General features: G+C 38.1%; 1 protein-coding gene across 1 annotated transcript in view; it reads right to left on the bottom strand.

Annotated features, from left to right (window-relative positions):
• kl (klotho) overlaps window positions 1-16,667 on the bottom strand; it is a 50,956-nt gene that overhangs the window by 32,605 nt on the left and 1,684 nt on the right. The gene's annotated exons all lie outside the window — the stretch shown is intronic.

Here is a 16,667-nt window from a genome sequence, read left to right as displayed (position 1 = left end):
TTGAAACATTATTCCTCTGAGCTCATTGTTCAATGTTATCTGAATAGTGATGTATATTCAGTAAAATAACTGCAAAATGTTCTGGCCATGCACGAAACTGCTTTGCTTACTCTTCTGCTCTTTCCAACTGGAACACAATTTAGCCACAAATGTTTGAACTAGAGTCCTGAACCACTTCACTGTTATGAAGTAATTAGACTGCTACTTAGACATTCAAGCAAGTATACACTCCTACAATGAATAAGTGAATTGATTCATGAAAATGCAAACTGTATTCTGAGCGTTGTCTCAGCTATCTTAGAACATCAAATTAATGAACTAAATCACAAGACTAGGCTCTGAATAGAATGGAGGGAGGGTGAGATAAAGATTTTTTATATCAACTTATCATGTTAAAATATTTCAAAGCACATTACAGTAATTATTAGCAAGTGTAGTGACTCTTTATTGTAGGTAAACATGGTAGCCCTTTTGTACACAACAAATGGATTAACCATGATAATATCAATCCCCTGCTCTTTACCCATATTACTTTTACATTCTTCCTCATCCATTGTTTGTCCATTACATTCAAATGATCCAGATAGTTTAAAAAAACTGAAATAACTTGTGTGTGAAATTGGTAGAATCACATTTGGAATGAGTTACTGATGTCTTTCCATAACGGGAAAGATGGTTAAAACAAAACCCATTTGCAGTTGTAGTAACTAGATTTACACACAACAAATTATATGTTCCAGTCCTTGGGATCCCATATAAAACAAATGTCCATGTTTGTGAAATGGAAACTTAAATGCTCACACCCACTCTACTACCCCACTGCTTTAGCTCAGCTAGTCCAGGTATTCTGCATGTCTCTTGACCCCTCCACTCCAACATTGGCAGCCGTGCTTTCAGACACTATATCTCCAATCTCTGGAACTCTCTGCCTCGATCTCTCTGTCTTACCACTTCTTTCTCCATCTTCAAATCACTTAAAGTCTTTCCTCTTCGACCGTGCTTTCGGTTACCTCCCCTCGCTTTACAGCTCGACGTCAAACCACACCGCTGTTAAGTACTCTGAGACACGACTTTCATGAAGGGCTCTATATAAATTAAAGTTGTTGTTGCTAAATGTAAGACAATCCATTTTGGAATAGGAAACTATCCACATTAAAAGGATAAAATGGTGGTAAAGGATTATTGATAATTTATTTAATGTTTCAACATGAAGCTGTTATCAACAAGTTTGAACAAGTACTAGGTAGATCATAAAGCATTATTTTAACCTTGGTACTAGGCCTTTGAATGCAACATTTAGAATACTGTGAGCACTCTGGACAGCTTATATTCAAATAAGCATTGGAGATGGTCAAGTGAAGAATGAAGAGAAGAGAGATTTGTTGAGCAGAGCTTGTTTGCTTTGGAAAAAAACAGAATGAGGAGAATAAGATCCAATTTTTTTAATGCTGAGCAGCAAATGATGTTCAGCATTTATGATTTGCCACAGACCAAATATAAATACTTCAATGGTATTTTCCAGTCCTCTACACTGCTAAGTAGGTTGTTGCTTGACTGAGACTGTGTGACGAAAAGAAAAGGACAAAGATTTAAAGCTTTAAACAGGACTGGAGATTAGAAGATTCCCCCCTCACCACCATCAACACGGAATAGTGACACAGAAGGTGTCAGCCTGCTCACTTGATAGTATTCTCACCTGTGAGTCAGAAGACTGTAAGATCAAGCATATTTCAGGTCTTTAAACACAGAGATTATACTGACTCCAATTCAGTGCTCAGAATGCACTGCATTGCTAGTGGTTCGGAAGTAACGTTAAATCAAATGCAAGGATGATTACAGGACCTAATTAGGTTATAAAAATATAAGAGTAAAATTGTGGTGTAAGAACATAAAAAGCATGGAATGAGAAAAGGCTCTCCTGCTGATCAAAGCTTGCTTCTTCTACAAATAACATAAAACTCGCCCTATCGGGCACTCCACCAACTCCCACACAAGATCATTTGATCTCATCTTTCCAAAATACCCAGCTTACTGTCTTCTCATCACAGCATTGAGTTGTTTCTTAAATACACACAGGGAAATGTCATACAGTGAATCCCTGGGTCACAAATTCAATCACTAAAAAACGCCACAATATTTTTTCTCTTCCGATTCAAATCTGCCTTCCGTCCTTCAGAGATAATATACCACCTCTCCCCCAGTCCAGTAGCACAGAAATCTTATTTAGATCAAACTGCTTTACACTCATGGTGGTGAATACAGTATGTATAGCAAACAGTCTGCCTAGGGCGACAGTGAAAGAAGAAATCAATGTTTCAGGAGGAAATTAATTAGGTTTATGATGGCAGTGCAATTGGATGTATGAGAGATAGAATGCGATTTGGAAAATGGGACCAGAAAAATCCTATTCAGTAATGATCCTCTACAGCCTTGTCAATTCCTATTATGAAGTTTAACTTTCAGAATCACAAAAATGACAGGATTTGCAAGTTAAACTTGACCAATTCTGGAAGTAAACGTTGAAGGTACAATTTGGTGAAGCCAGCATTTCTTACCTCTTTATTTCCCTAACTGAGTTGTAAAGTAACAACTATGGTTAAAATACAGATCAGGTCACTGAAACCTAATACGCATGTGGAAAGAGCAGAGCGAAAACAGAATGAACAATGCCAACCAATAGGAAATGGCTGCCGAGAGAGAGAAGGGTGATGATGGCTCCAGATCTGCCTGAAGGTGGCGCCAAATCAACTCAATTTATACATAAGAGGGTCAACATTCCTCTTCTTGCTAAGTGCAGTGAAGGAGTATGAAATGTTGACTACACACCAATGGATGGATGAGTTGCCCGTATTTAGAATTACTTTGAGTATTTCTAACAAATGTACAAAGGTTAGTGAAAGGAGTGGCTAAAGGCCAATTTAACTTGACAAGCCTTGTTCAAGATCATTACTTAGGAATTTCTGCACAACTGTGCAACTGAGAAGATACAACAAGTGATTTTCAGGTTTGACCTGATGTTTCACGAAGATAAAGAACGTGACCCTTTCAGGACGGGAGGACATGGAAGAAAATTGGTAAAGACAAAGGAAAAGAAAAACAGTTTAGACATGATTATTGATGTATATTTGATCCTTGGGGATATCAGGTCCCTGCTGAAGACCTTTCTTTTCAACCGTGCCTTTGGTCACCTTCCTCCCCCTCCCCCTGACTCGGCCCCGGGATCCGTTATTGTGAAGCGCTCTGAGACACCGTCAGGCGTGGAGGGCACTATATAAATCCAAGTTGTTGTTGTATAATAATAAATTTGTAACAATAATAATAAATTATAATAATAATAATCCTTGCATTTGATGTAGCGCTTAATCATGTCTTCGAGATGTATAAAGTGCTTCACAGAATACACTGTAAAGTGAATTGACTGTATATTTTGTGGGTGAAACGCTATGAGAAGTTTCGTTATAAAAACATTATGAGAAGTTTATCAATAGCATACTTTTCAATGGCCTCCAAAAGGTAATCTTGTAGTGACAACATGGATTGAAAGCATGATGTTGCAGTTATTGACAAGCATGTTCCATATTAAGGAGAAGGAGATATAAGAACACACAAGTGACTCACAAGTCAGAGCTGCTACTACTCAAGCCGACAGATCTCCCATAATATATTGTGGCCAATGCAGAGCAGCAGTGTCTCAATAAACCAATGGTTGGCCAACAAAATAATCATATAAATAACAAAAAATAATAAATATGATAATATTTGGTGAAGCGCTTTTCACGTCTTCTAGAAGTCTCAAAGCTCTTCACAGAATACACCGTAAAGTGAATTGACTATATTTGTGGACGAAACGCGGCAGCCAATTGTGTGCAGCAGGGTCCCACAAACAGTCATAGATTGAAGTGACCAGTTTATTTTTTTTCTCTCTTGAGGGATTATTATAAGGCAAGTGGAGTAAGGAAACTTGCCCAAGGTTTCTGCTCTGCTGGGAATCAAACCTAGGCCTCTCGCTTGCGAGGCGAGTGCTCTAACAACTGAGCTACAGGACTCCAAATATAGCATAGATTTATGTTATTAACCAAGAAATATTCAATCAAGAAACATTTATTTTGCTAACCAACCAAAGAAGTTGCCACCACTGCCATAAATCAAGAAATAAGATTCATATAGTGAAGGGGTTAGCATGCTCGCCTCACAAGCAAGAGGACCCGGGTTCGATTCCCGGCAGTGGCCACCACTGCAACAAACTATGACTGAGCTGTGTGCTATAAGGAGTCCTTCAGAAACAGCCTACTAATAGGGCTGTATTACCACTGAAGGTCACAATGGCCCTCAACATTTATGGCATTTGGACCTTCTAGATGCCTACAGGGAATGACACAAGTGTCAACCAGTTTGCTGTGTACTGGTGCATTAAGAAGGTAACTGAAGCGGTGAATTGCAGGTCATTTGCTAAGTATATCTTCGCAGGAACCAGCAAATAGAACAGCCATTTCAGGGAGAAATACAGAGGAGCTCACTGAACACATTTCCACTGAGCCCTGCAATTGGGCATTCTTGTACGAGCATATTTACATTCAAGGAACTGTTATTTCGCAGACTTGTTTAGTTTTGAAGAAAAAGAGAAAATTGCGGATCTGGAAATCTAAAATAAAACCAAAATGCTGAAAAATCCACAAAAGATCAATAAGCATTCAGAAGAGAAAAATAGGTTCACTGATTGAGCATAAGGTTTCATTTAGATCTGAAACAGTGGGCAGGACGAGGCCCTTTCTAGGGATGTGGAATGGGAAGGAAAGAAAAAAAATACATAGGAAAATGATTAAATTAGGAGGCAGATTATTAGGCTGTTGATGACAAATTTAGATGCCAAGCTGCTGTAGTTTCCAATATTTCTGCTTTGATTGCTGTTTAGATTTTGCTGAAAACTACATATATTTTGTTTGGATTTCTGTTGTGCAACTATATGAAAGATCTGCTACCTTTATTTGTCCGGGCTAAGCCTGACAGTAATAATAATAATTTGGTATTGCTCTTTTCAGGTAGGATGTTATTGTAAGTGGAGTGACTTTGTGTTTTGTGGGTGAATGAGACAGCTAATTTGCACACAATAATGTCCCACAGCTATAAAGTGAATGACCATTTTCCTGTATATGGGGATTATTGGTAAAGACACTGGGAGAAACTCCCTTCTCTTTTCAAATAGTGCCATAGGATCTTAAATGTCCATCTGAACAGGCAGAAGGGTTCTCGGTTTAACATTCCATCCGAATAATGGCACCTCCAACAATGTAGCACATTCCCAAGTTTGCATTGGAGTCTCATCTTAGACCATATAAGTTTGATGTCCCAGTGTGGGGCTTGAACCCACAGCCTTCTAACTGGTTCCGACTGAGCCAGGCTGACACACAACCATGGACCTGCATCAGCGCTATTTAATGCCCTTATTTTATTTTTGCTGCATGCTGCATTTTTTTTTGCACAACTGACACTTATTAAATGATAGAAGGGCCTTCCACATACAAAGCATTCTTGCGATATTCTGTATCTCCTGCAGCCTCTTAGTTGGCTGTGCTGCTGTCCATTAGAATTACTCTTTTGACTGGGGAAAACAGCTAGTAGGACAGTTATAGAACCACCAAAGATACGTTCACAGCAATCGAGTTGTGAATAATAATAATAATCATATATGGGTGCAAGCATGTTAACCAAATATACCTAGCAAAGGACAAGCAACCAAATTGAAGTACGTTTTAAAATACCTTGCAGTCTTTCATTCATTTATCATTAGCAAACAGAGGTGCTGCAATTCTACCAAAAATATCTAAAATACCTAGTTTAGTGTAGGCTGGAACCCTCCCCAATCAAAAATGCCTGGAGCAGAAACACCAATAATAATAATAGTAATCCTTGCATTTGATATAGCGCTTTTCACGTCTTCTAGCCGTCTCAAAGCACTTCACAGAATAGACTGTAAAGTGAATTGACTGTATATTTGTGGGTGAAATGCGGCAGCCAATTGCGCACAGCAGTGTCCCACAAACAGTCGTGGATTGAAAATGACCAATTTATTATTGTTTTGTTTGGAGGGTATTATTATTAGATGTGTGGAGTAAGGAAACTTGCCCAAGGTTTCGCTCTGCCGGAATTGAACCCAGGTGTCTCGCTTCCAAGTGCGTTCTTCTGGATTCCACCCAGCATATCATTGATGAATACATTGAATAAAGTGTGTGACAGTGGATGACCTTGACCTTTGGAAAGAGAAAGGCTTGGTGAGTCTCCCATCAAATTTTTCACAGAGCTGGAAAACCCCCCAAGATTTTTGGATTAAATCCAAGATTTGGCTGTATTAACCCAGAGCTTCCAGCTCAGATTTATGAGGATTTATGGGATTTATGAGACACTAGGTCTATAGCATTTCTTAAATCAATGAATACAATGTAGGTGTTTTGCTCGGGTGTAGATGTGTAGGTGTCCCTTAGACAGAATCCTAAGGGTAGCTCCAAGACAAGGTATTTTAGTAGTTTTTAGGAATTGGAGGGAGTGCAGCAAGATTCACCAGAATTCTACCAGAGCTAAAAGGGTTAAATTATGAGGACAGGTTGCACAAACTTGGTCTCTATTGCCTTGAGTTTAAGATGGTTGAGGGGTGATCTGATTGAGGTTTTTTAAATAATAAAGGGATTCAATAGGGTAGGTACAGAGAAACTATTTCCTCTGGTGAGAGAATCCAGAACAAGGGGGTATAATCTTAAAATTAGAGCTAAGCCATTTAAAAGTGAAATTAGGAAGCAGTTTTTCACCCAAAGGGTAGTGGAAATCTGGAACTCTCATCTCCAAAAGGCTGTGAATGCTGGATTCATTCACATCTTCAAGACTGAGGTGGATAGCTATTTGTTAGGTTAGGTTATTAAGGGATACTGGGCAATGGCGGGACATTGGACTTGAGGTACAGATCAGACATGATTTTATAGAATAAGGGAATAGGCTTGAGGGGCTGAATGGCCTACTCCTGTTTCTAAGTTTCTATGTTTAAACTCAGCGTTTAGACCATCCGCATCTAACTCCTTATCGTTAACAAGGTGCCACAGTGCGGAATCCAGTTGCTCCCAGGGGACTGGATCATTAAAGCCTTCAATCTGTTCACACCTCCCACCAGCTCCTCCACTCTCCATAAAGATGGATTTCTGCTAGAACTTGGTGGGTCAAACATCAACTCTGAATATTGCTCCCTCCAGACCCCAAGGATACCCTCATGGATCTGGAGGGAGCATTTTCCAATAGTGACACCAGCCCAGAGGAACCTTCCAACCATGACCAATGACAGACTTCAGCCAGCGGAAAAATAGATTACTGGATTGTCTTTGATCTGTGGAGACAGCAGCTGGCATATTGTAGTTACATATTCAAAAATATCCATTTGGGTACTGCCTTGCACTGTTAAACTTTCCTAACACGCAATTGCAAGCTTTTCATAACACATACTATGGTGAGCTTGAGTTCAATCAGTGTATATGGATTTGTTTATGTTCCACGTTATGTAATCAATATACCTGAATAATATGATACCTACTAGCGTTGCTCTGTGTTCCTCCAATCTCCATAGTCCCAATGCGTTCTGAATTCACCCTCTGGAACAAGTGCACCATTGCTACTTTATATAAATATATCGCCCACTAATATACGGTCAATTCACTTTACAGTCTATTCTGTGAAGTGCTTTGAGATGTTGAGAAGACGTGAAAAGCGCTATATCAAATGTAAGGATTATTATTTTATTATTATTATTTTACGTTATTTGCTCTTTGAGTTTCCCAACCTAGTTTTGCTTTAACTAGATGAAGAAATGATGACCATTTCCCCCTTGCTCGGGTCCTGACCCAACTGTACAGCGCCTTGGGATGTCCTCCTGACGTAAAAGGCGCTCTATATATGGAATCTTGTTGTTGTTGTTGATGAGTGGGAATTGAGGGATGGTGTGGGTGGCCCATTGCATTTTCCTCCTTTAGTGAATTCATTCTTCTATTGTTACGTATTAATCATAAATTTCATAACAATGCTAATTTCACTTTGAATGCATTGTTATATTGCTATAACATTTCACTTTGCAGATTTATTGCATATCATTTACAAATTCAATTTTCCATATTGTTCATTCGTGTCGTCTGGGTCTATTGTGTATCAATGTTAATTCTTCACCTTTGTAATTTTTTAAAAAGTTGTAGACCTTCTTCTGATCAATTATATTTTTGATCTGTTATATAATTTGTGCGTTTCACCCACAAAGTATGCAGTCAATTCACTTTACAATATATCCTGAGAAGCGCTTTGAGACGTCACAACGACATGATATGGCGCTATATCAAATGCAAGGATAATTATTTTTATTATTATCTCCCGCCCCCACCTCCCCCACCCAGGTCCTCCAAATTGCAAGACAGCATTAAAGTTATTGAGCAATGCCTCTTTCCTTATTTGCATTCCCGGGTTTGTCCTCTTCCACCAAATAGAAGTTTATATACTAAGAATCCTTGCATTTGATACAGCACCTTATCACATCTTCGAGACATCTCAAAACGCTTCACAGTATACTATAAAGCGAATTGACTGTATATTTTATGGGCAAAACGCAGCAGCCAATTGCGCACAGCAGTGTCCCACAAACAGGCGTAAATTGTTGTTCCATCCATAGGACTCGCAAGACTTCAGTCATAAATCATGTATATTCGCTGCAGCTGCTGAAATATTTTTTACATTTTACATTCAAATGGTACATTAATTACATCAGAAGAATTTTTTTCATTTTATTAAGTTAAAGCCCATTTCTTCCGGTAGGCACAATGTCAGGAACTCATACAATTTTGATAGCATTTCATTAATATTGGAGTTGAAAAAGTGTTGGAATGTAAATGGCATCTCAATCCAGGAAAAAGAACATTGTGGCGTAAGGGATCTCCTTCAGGAAGTTTGATGTGTGTTATGTAAGAACTCCGCTCCAAAGCAAAGTTCTTGTGAGTTGGTGTAATGTCAATAAGGTTTCCTCCCTGCAGTCAGTAGACACACTTTATGTTACATGACATTTTTGCTGGTACAACATGCAATTTGTGCTGCAATTTTCTCATTCAAGCTTCTTTTCAATGTTGAAAATTCTGCTTTCCTCCCATGTTTTGCTAAAATAGAAACGTTATCACCTTGGATACTTTCTTCTCTGATTTCCCATTGCACTGATTGAACTGGCCAGACCTCATTTTTAGTATTGTGTTGGTTTGGAGCTCTAATCTTAGGAAACCTATACTAGCCTTGGTATACTAATCTATAGCTAACCTGTCCTCCACTGACATCAATTGCAATATAATAGCACCTGATCACGTCTTTGAGATGTCTCAAAGTGCTTCACAGAAAAGCCATCTGCCAATCGACTAACAACCGGGTTCCTACTTACTGCTAAGTAAACAGAGGCGTGTGGAGTAAGGAAACTTGCAGAACGTTTCGCCCTGCCTGGGAATCGAGGCAAGTGCTCTAACCATTAAGATACAGAACTCCACGATTGCACAGGATGTTTATATACTGGTGGGAGAAAACACATATTATAATAAATCTAAAGTTAAATTTATCAGCATAATAATAATCGTTGCATTTGATACTGCCTCTTACCACGGTGTTGAGATGTCTCAAAGCGCTTCACAGAATATATTGTAAAGTGGATTGGCTGTGTATTTTGTGGAGGAAACGCGGCAGTCAATTGTGCACAACAGTGTTCCATAAACAAGTCGTGGATTGAGTGACCACATTTTTTTGTGAAGGAATTATTACCAAAGTGATCCGCCAATCGACTACTTACTGTTAGGCAAACCGAGGCATGTGGAGTAAGGAAACTTGCCCAAGATTTTGCCCCCCCCCCAGAAATCAAACCCTTGTCATCTCGCTTGTGAGGCGAGTGCACTAACCACTAAGTTACGTGACTCCACTTCTCCTCTTTATCTTATCTGTCCTCAATCGACTACCATCGAATCCTGGAAGTTGAGGCAAAGGAAGAAGCCATTCAGTCCACTGATCAAATGCTGTGTTAGCTCATCAACTGGAGTTAACTGCTATGATTCCAAGTTTTTTCTCTTTAGCTGAAGGCTGTTTTAGCTGGTCCTGTCATCTCTTCCTCCCTTTTACTGTTTGAGATATTAGCACACTTTATTCCTCACATTTTTTTTGATACTAACATAATTGACATCATAAAACATTGACATCATAAAACAATTTCATTGCATTTATTGCACTGTTGCATTTCACCTGCTGTAGCCATCGCTGTCAGTAGGTAATGTCAGTTAGCACACAATCAAACCCACTTAAATCACATCTGTGAAACCCCAAATTCACTTAGATGAAATGAAGTCCCAATTTCCCTTATTTAGATTTTGTTTGTGTTTCCTCTGTGTAATTCCATCCTTAAATATAATTGATTTATTGTCAAATGAAAGCAGTTCAACCAACTGCTAATTGCTATCTAAAATCTATACAGATTTTAAATATAAGTTGCAAGGAGGCATGAATCTTTGCTACAACTTTGGATTCCATAATTCACAAGTTTAGTTTGAATGAAAAAGGCCCTTCGGCCCACTTGATCTCATCCTTCCAGAATATTATCTACCATCTCCTCAGCACCTTTGAAACTCAAAAATAATAAGAGATTCAAGTAATGTCCTAGGTGATGAAGTAAATTCTATGAAATACTTTTGATACTAACACATTCTGAAGACTGAAACTATTTTTTATCTCCACAATATATTTGAAGAGAATAAAGGAAAATAGAACATCATTGAAAACAATGCATTACTTCTCTGACTATTCATTTGCCAGCTGAATGTTTTATCTCTAATATAAACAGGATAGATTATGAATATCAATGTCGTATGATCTAATGTTGCAGTCCTGACCATAGCTCAATTACGACTTCATTGCTTGTCACTTATCAAGCCATGTCACTGAAGTGATTATAAATTCACTTTATATCCAATCAATCCAAGGGGCCATAGCTTTAAAATCAAGACCATTAGAACTGAGGTCATAGGGCATTTCTTTATACAGAGGATTGTGAAGATTGTGGAAAGTTTTGCACCAGAAAGCTACAGAGGTAGAATTCAAATAAGTGTTTTAAATGAGATAGACAAAATGCGAGATGGCAAAAGGTCAGGCATTCGGATTAAAAATTGACAATATCTAACAATCTGGTGGAACAGGTTTGATGGACTGAATTGCCTCCAGTTCCTGTTTTCGTATGTTTTCATGATGTATGCTCTACACGATTTGCTTTGGCAACTGCATTAATGGAAAAGAACCTTTCTCTGAAGAATTTAAATCTTTGAGTATCTCCATAAAACGTTTATAAGCTTTGCTATGAATTGCAATAAAACTGTTTCAACGACTGTAGGAGAGAGACATCCTAGAGTGTTCAAAATTAATTGTATGCAACATTAGATTCCTCCTGAGAAACCTGAATGGACCATTCTAATTGACTGATCTATCTATTTTATCACACAAATCTTAGTACATTAGTTAATGTGGTTGGTCTCCCTTGCTACAATCTCTTTTTCACAATATGTTTCTGTTTTACTGAATTGTACATTGTAATTAATACAGCTCTGTAAATAATTGCTTATGTATTATTGCTAAAGACATTCCTCTTATGAACATACTTTATAACCTTCTTTTTTTAGCCTATCCTTTATTGATTTTACCTGATAGGGTTTTACTGTACTTTAGGTCTATGGCTAAAGGTTAAAACATTCTGTGCTGTCCACAAACAAATAACACTTTTATTTGCACCAAATCTGATTGAGCTGCACTGATGTTTCCTTCAGGGCATGTCACAAAGGTTCATTGATTCCTAATGGATAATTGGATGTTTAGCTAGCACACACAGACTTAATCATAGTGACGCCAGCAGAAACGCCGGGATCTGTGTCATTCTGTTCAAACTACAAAAATGAGTCGTGATTTTATACAGACTCCAGTGTCATAAATCTTGTTTGATCTTATTTACTAGGCAGAAGATTGTGGTGTTGGTACTGATCCGTAAATGACTCATATGGTTGTAATCTTTCATTGTTGTGAAATGGAACATAATAATCCAGCGCCTTATCACATCTTTGAGCCATTTCCATAGGATCTACTATAAATTTTAGTGACTATGTCTGCTCAACTGGCTTCGGCCTCCTCCATGTCCCTTTTGCCCTCTGTTCCATTTTCAGGTGGCACTTCCTCTTCGACCATGCTTACAGTCATCTTCCGCCTCCCTCCAGCTTAGCATCATGCGCCACCATTGTAAAACGCTCAGGGATCGACCCTACATGGGAGCCACTATATAAATACAAGTTGTTGTATTTGTAGGTGAATGCAGTAGCCAATTTGCACATGGCAATGTCCCACAAAGAGCGAATGACCAAATTTCTCTGGGGATTGTTGGCCAGGGACACGAGGTGAAACTCCCTTCTCTTATTAAATAGTGCCATGGATTCTTTATTGTTCACCTGGACAGGCAGACAGGACCTCAGTTAAACATCTCCTCTGAAGGCCGGCATCTCCAACAATGCAGCATATCACCAGCTTTGCAATGGAATGTCAACAGCAACAACAACAACAACAAGTTGCATTTGTATAGCGCATTCACATGGGGTACCGTCCCGGAGTGCTTGTCAGTCTAGTTAATGAGCTCAAAGTGCCAAAGTGAGGCTTTAATGCTACCAAGATTCCACGTTTCTGTGCAGTGTACCATAACCATTCTGCAAGCCAGAATCCTATCCGAAGGTGAATAAGATCCAGACTTGTTGACGTAGCTTTATTTTTAAGCTGTTTTCTGTTTCAGGCAGAAGTATTTGGGCCATCAAACCTGCCCGCCTGGGTTAACATCATATATGCTGGAAGTTCTCTTGGAGATTCTAGTTGAAGGAGAGACGTTGTTTTGCAAAAGTAGTTGTATCATAAGGAGGCATCTAAAAGTTACAACTGTTTATGAATGGTCATTGTCATATTTTGCAGTGTTTCTTAATAGGAAGGTTTAATTGTTGAAATTCTAAAACTGTTTTAGAAGTAGGATATTTACACATTTCTTATTAAACATTTGCTAAGAACATAAGAACATAAGAATTAGGAGCAGGAGGAGGCCATTCGGCCCCTCGAGCCTGCCCCGCCATTTCATAAGATCATGGCTAATCTTCTGTCCTAACTCTGATTACCTGCCCTATCCCCATATCCCCTAATCCCTCTGTTTTTTAAAATCTGTTAGTCTCATCCATGAAGGTGTTCAAGGACTGAGCATCTACAGCCTTCTGGGGTAGTGATAAATTCACTACCCTCTGAGTGAAGAAATGTTTCCTCAACTCTGTTCTAAAAGGCTAACCCTTAATTTTAAGACTGTGACCCCTGGTTATAGATTCTCCTACCAGGGGAAACAGACCCTCAGTGTCTACTTTATCCAGCCCTTAAGAATCTTATATGTTTCAATTCTTCTGTACTCTAGAGAATATAGCCCTAATTTATTCAGCCTATCCTCATAGGTCAGTCCCCTCATCCCAGGAACTAACCGAGTGAATCTACACTGCACCCCCTCTAGGGCAAGTATGTCCTTTTTTAAATAAGGAGACCAAAACTGCACACAATATTCTAGGCGCGGTCTCACCAAGGCCCTATACATTTGCAGCAAGACTTCCCTACTCTTGTACTGCAAGACTTCCCTACTCTTGCAATAACATAGATTTGATAAGATTTATTCTGAACTCATGATCAAGTAAACTGTCTTCCCCCAAATGAAATTGCATGTTCCTGATACTACTTTGCTTTCAAAGGGTGTAAGGTATGTTTATTTGCTAAGTTTTCTAATTTTCTAATTTGCTAATTTTATTCCTATTATTCCTCTTTATATTTGTGCTTTATGACGAGTTTGAGATCCTGGTTCTCACCTTCTAAGCCCTCCATGGTCTTGCTCCCCTTTACTTCTGCAACCGCCTAACCTTCTACCATCCTGCTCGCTCCCTCCTCTCAGCGGGCTCCCCTGCCCTCCACCCTCCCTGATCCCAACCCCCAACTCAGGTCCAAAACTCTGTCTGTCCAGCCTTTTGGGACGTCCTCCTGACGTGAAAGGCACTATGCAAATGTAATTTTGTTGTTGTTGTTTTTAAAATGACAACATCCCATGTACTTTATTGAATGACAGCGTCTTGGGATGTCCTCCCAACATGAAGGGTGCTATATAAATGTAATGTTGTTGTTGTTGATTTCTTACCAATCAATTAAAAAGATCTATGAACTTAAATCCTAGATCTCGCTCGTGCTTCCCTTTCAAAGCATACTTCCAAGCACTATTCTTCCATGCCAACTGCAATACCTCATACTTTGCAATGTTAAACTCAATTATGGTGCTCTCTTCAAAAGAGAAGAGAGTTTCTCCCAATCTCCTGGCCAACAATCCCTCAAATTAAAATTGGTAATTCGCTTAATGGCTGTCTGTGGGATATTGTTGTGCACAAATTGGCTGCTGTGCTTGTCTACAAAATAGTCACTGTATTTTATAGTAAATCTTACAAGGTGGTTTGAGACGTCTCCCAACATAAATGGCACTATATCAAATGCAAGGATTATTATTATTATTTATTTCTTCTTTCTGTCAACATGATTACATTTTTAAAATTTAGTATATACTTTATTCTTTTTCCCAAAATATATTTAACATTTCTTATCATTAAACTGCATCTGCCACATACCTGCCCACGTATGTGGAATCTGGTAGCTATCGAAGACTAATAATTGAACCTGAAAGGCAACAGTACTAAAAGGATGAGTGATACGAAATCCAATTATATCATTGGAGATAGTTATCTTATGTGAATTGGGCACTTGCCTTCAAATGCAAGGATTATTAATATGAAGAAAGCTCTGGAAGCCCTTGTAATTGCAACAAGGATGAAATGATGACTTCCAACCTTCATTTTTGAGTGGGTCAAAGCTTTCTTTTACCTATTGTTTACTGCATATATATTTGAAAAATCCTTTGTCCTTTGTTTGAATGGGAAAATGTTGGATTTCCATGTGCATGTGAAATGTGCATTTCCAGCAACTTTTGTTTTTGTTTGAGTTATTCATTTATTCCTACGTTCTGAAGCTGCCGCTAAATCATATAAATTAGATAAACTTCTCACAAAGCAAATGTAATGCTTAAGGCAGGGAAATTCAAAGCAGTTTAAAGATGCTGCAAGATTCACAATTGATGAGAATAATCAGCACTTTTAGGTTTGAAACGCTAATCTCATCCTGAGGTCGCGTAAGACTAAAGGAAATGTTATAAGCAACAATTGAAAGATAAATAATAAAAAAAATTCTGTTTCCTTAGCTCTTTAAGTAGAATAAGTAATATCATTAGAATTTTTATTGATCCACATAATCTTCATTTGTGTGACTTGGATTCTTTATGAAGATGTCTGATGATGATTAAACATCTCTATTGAGATGTATTGAAAATCTCACCCTATTGTATACATACATCAAACTATGGAGGAGAAATTCCACTGGGGTCTAGACTTACTTTATTAACATAGTTTGTCATGGCTTCCAGAATTCGGCAAATCCTTGACTATGTCTTAATTTGGAATCTGGTTTTCTGTCAATTCTTTTTAAAAGCCAACTTCAAAGTTAAAACTGAATTCAACAGTTTGCCAAATGCTGGACGTGTTCTAAAATGTAACACGATCGAAGTAAATCTGAACCCAGGTGGATTTTCACCCAACATATCACTCAGGTAGAAATAGACAAATTGCTACAATTAATTTGAATGCCACAGCAGTAATTTCAATCATGTGGTTATTAGCCATTAATGGAGTTATCAGGAAGAAACCACTGTTCCATAGTCCATATGTAGTTTATGAAATAGATTCCAGTAAGAGTGCTCCAATCAATCCTAAGCAAATTAAATACTAATAGAAAAGGAAGCATGGACACCCATAAAACACATAATTTATTAACTTGACATTTCTCTCATAAAGTCTATATTTAAATGTTGTAAATAAATAGACCCAAGTTCAACTAAACAGCCTGATTATTAACATAAAAGTCATTAGTGATTATTTAACAGAATCAATTTAATATGAGGTCCATGTATAGCACTTAAGCCGCCCATGGCAATCTCCACACAAACCTTGTGTGCTTTATAAATGTCTTGTTTTCACCTACAGCCACCCATATCTTCATTCAAAACAGAATAAGTGTGTTGTTGAATACACGATACACTGTATCGAAAAAACATACATAAGTGACTGATCATCTCTTATGCCCATAAAAATCCTCAAGCTCTTGTTGAATGCAAATGTGTTTAATCATCATCAGACATCAGGCCATCATTCATTAAACACAATTGCACCATTCAGGCTCCCATTAAAAAAACAAGAGAATAATATTGTGAGGATTTATAATATTACATATTTTTCGGGAAATAATTTGTGCAGATGTTATCTATAGATTATTTATTTTAGACGTGGTACGGCACTATATCAAATGCAAGGATTATTATTATTTATTTAAAAGTAAACAAAAAGAGGATTGGTGTTGTGTACATAACCTACAAAAATATATAACCTGTGAGTGCAAAGAAAACATGTTTATGTGGTATGATAGCACAACACAACAACTTA

Source organism: Callorhinchus milii, unplaced genomic scaffold, assembly GCF_018977255.1.
Source record: "Callorhinchus milii isolate IMCB2004 unplaced genomic scaffold, IMCB_Cmil_1.0 Scaffold4, whole genome shotgun sequence".
Taxonomy (NCBI): domain Eukaryota; kingdom Metazoa; phylum Chordata; class Chondrichthyes; order Chimaeriformes; family Callorhinchidae; genus Callorhinchus; species Callorhinchus milii.
The sequence above is the reverse complement of the archived record's forward strand: the minus strand, read 5'-3'. Positions and strand labels throughout refer to the sequence as shown.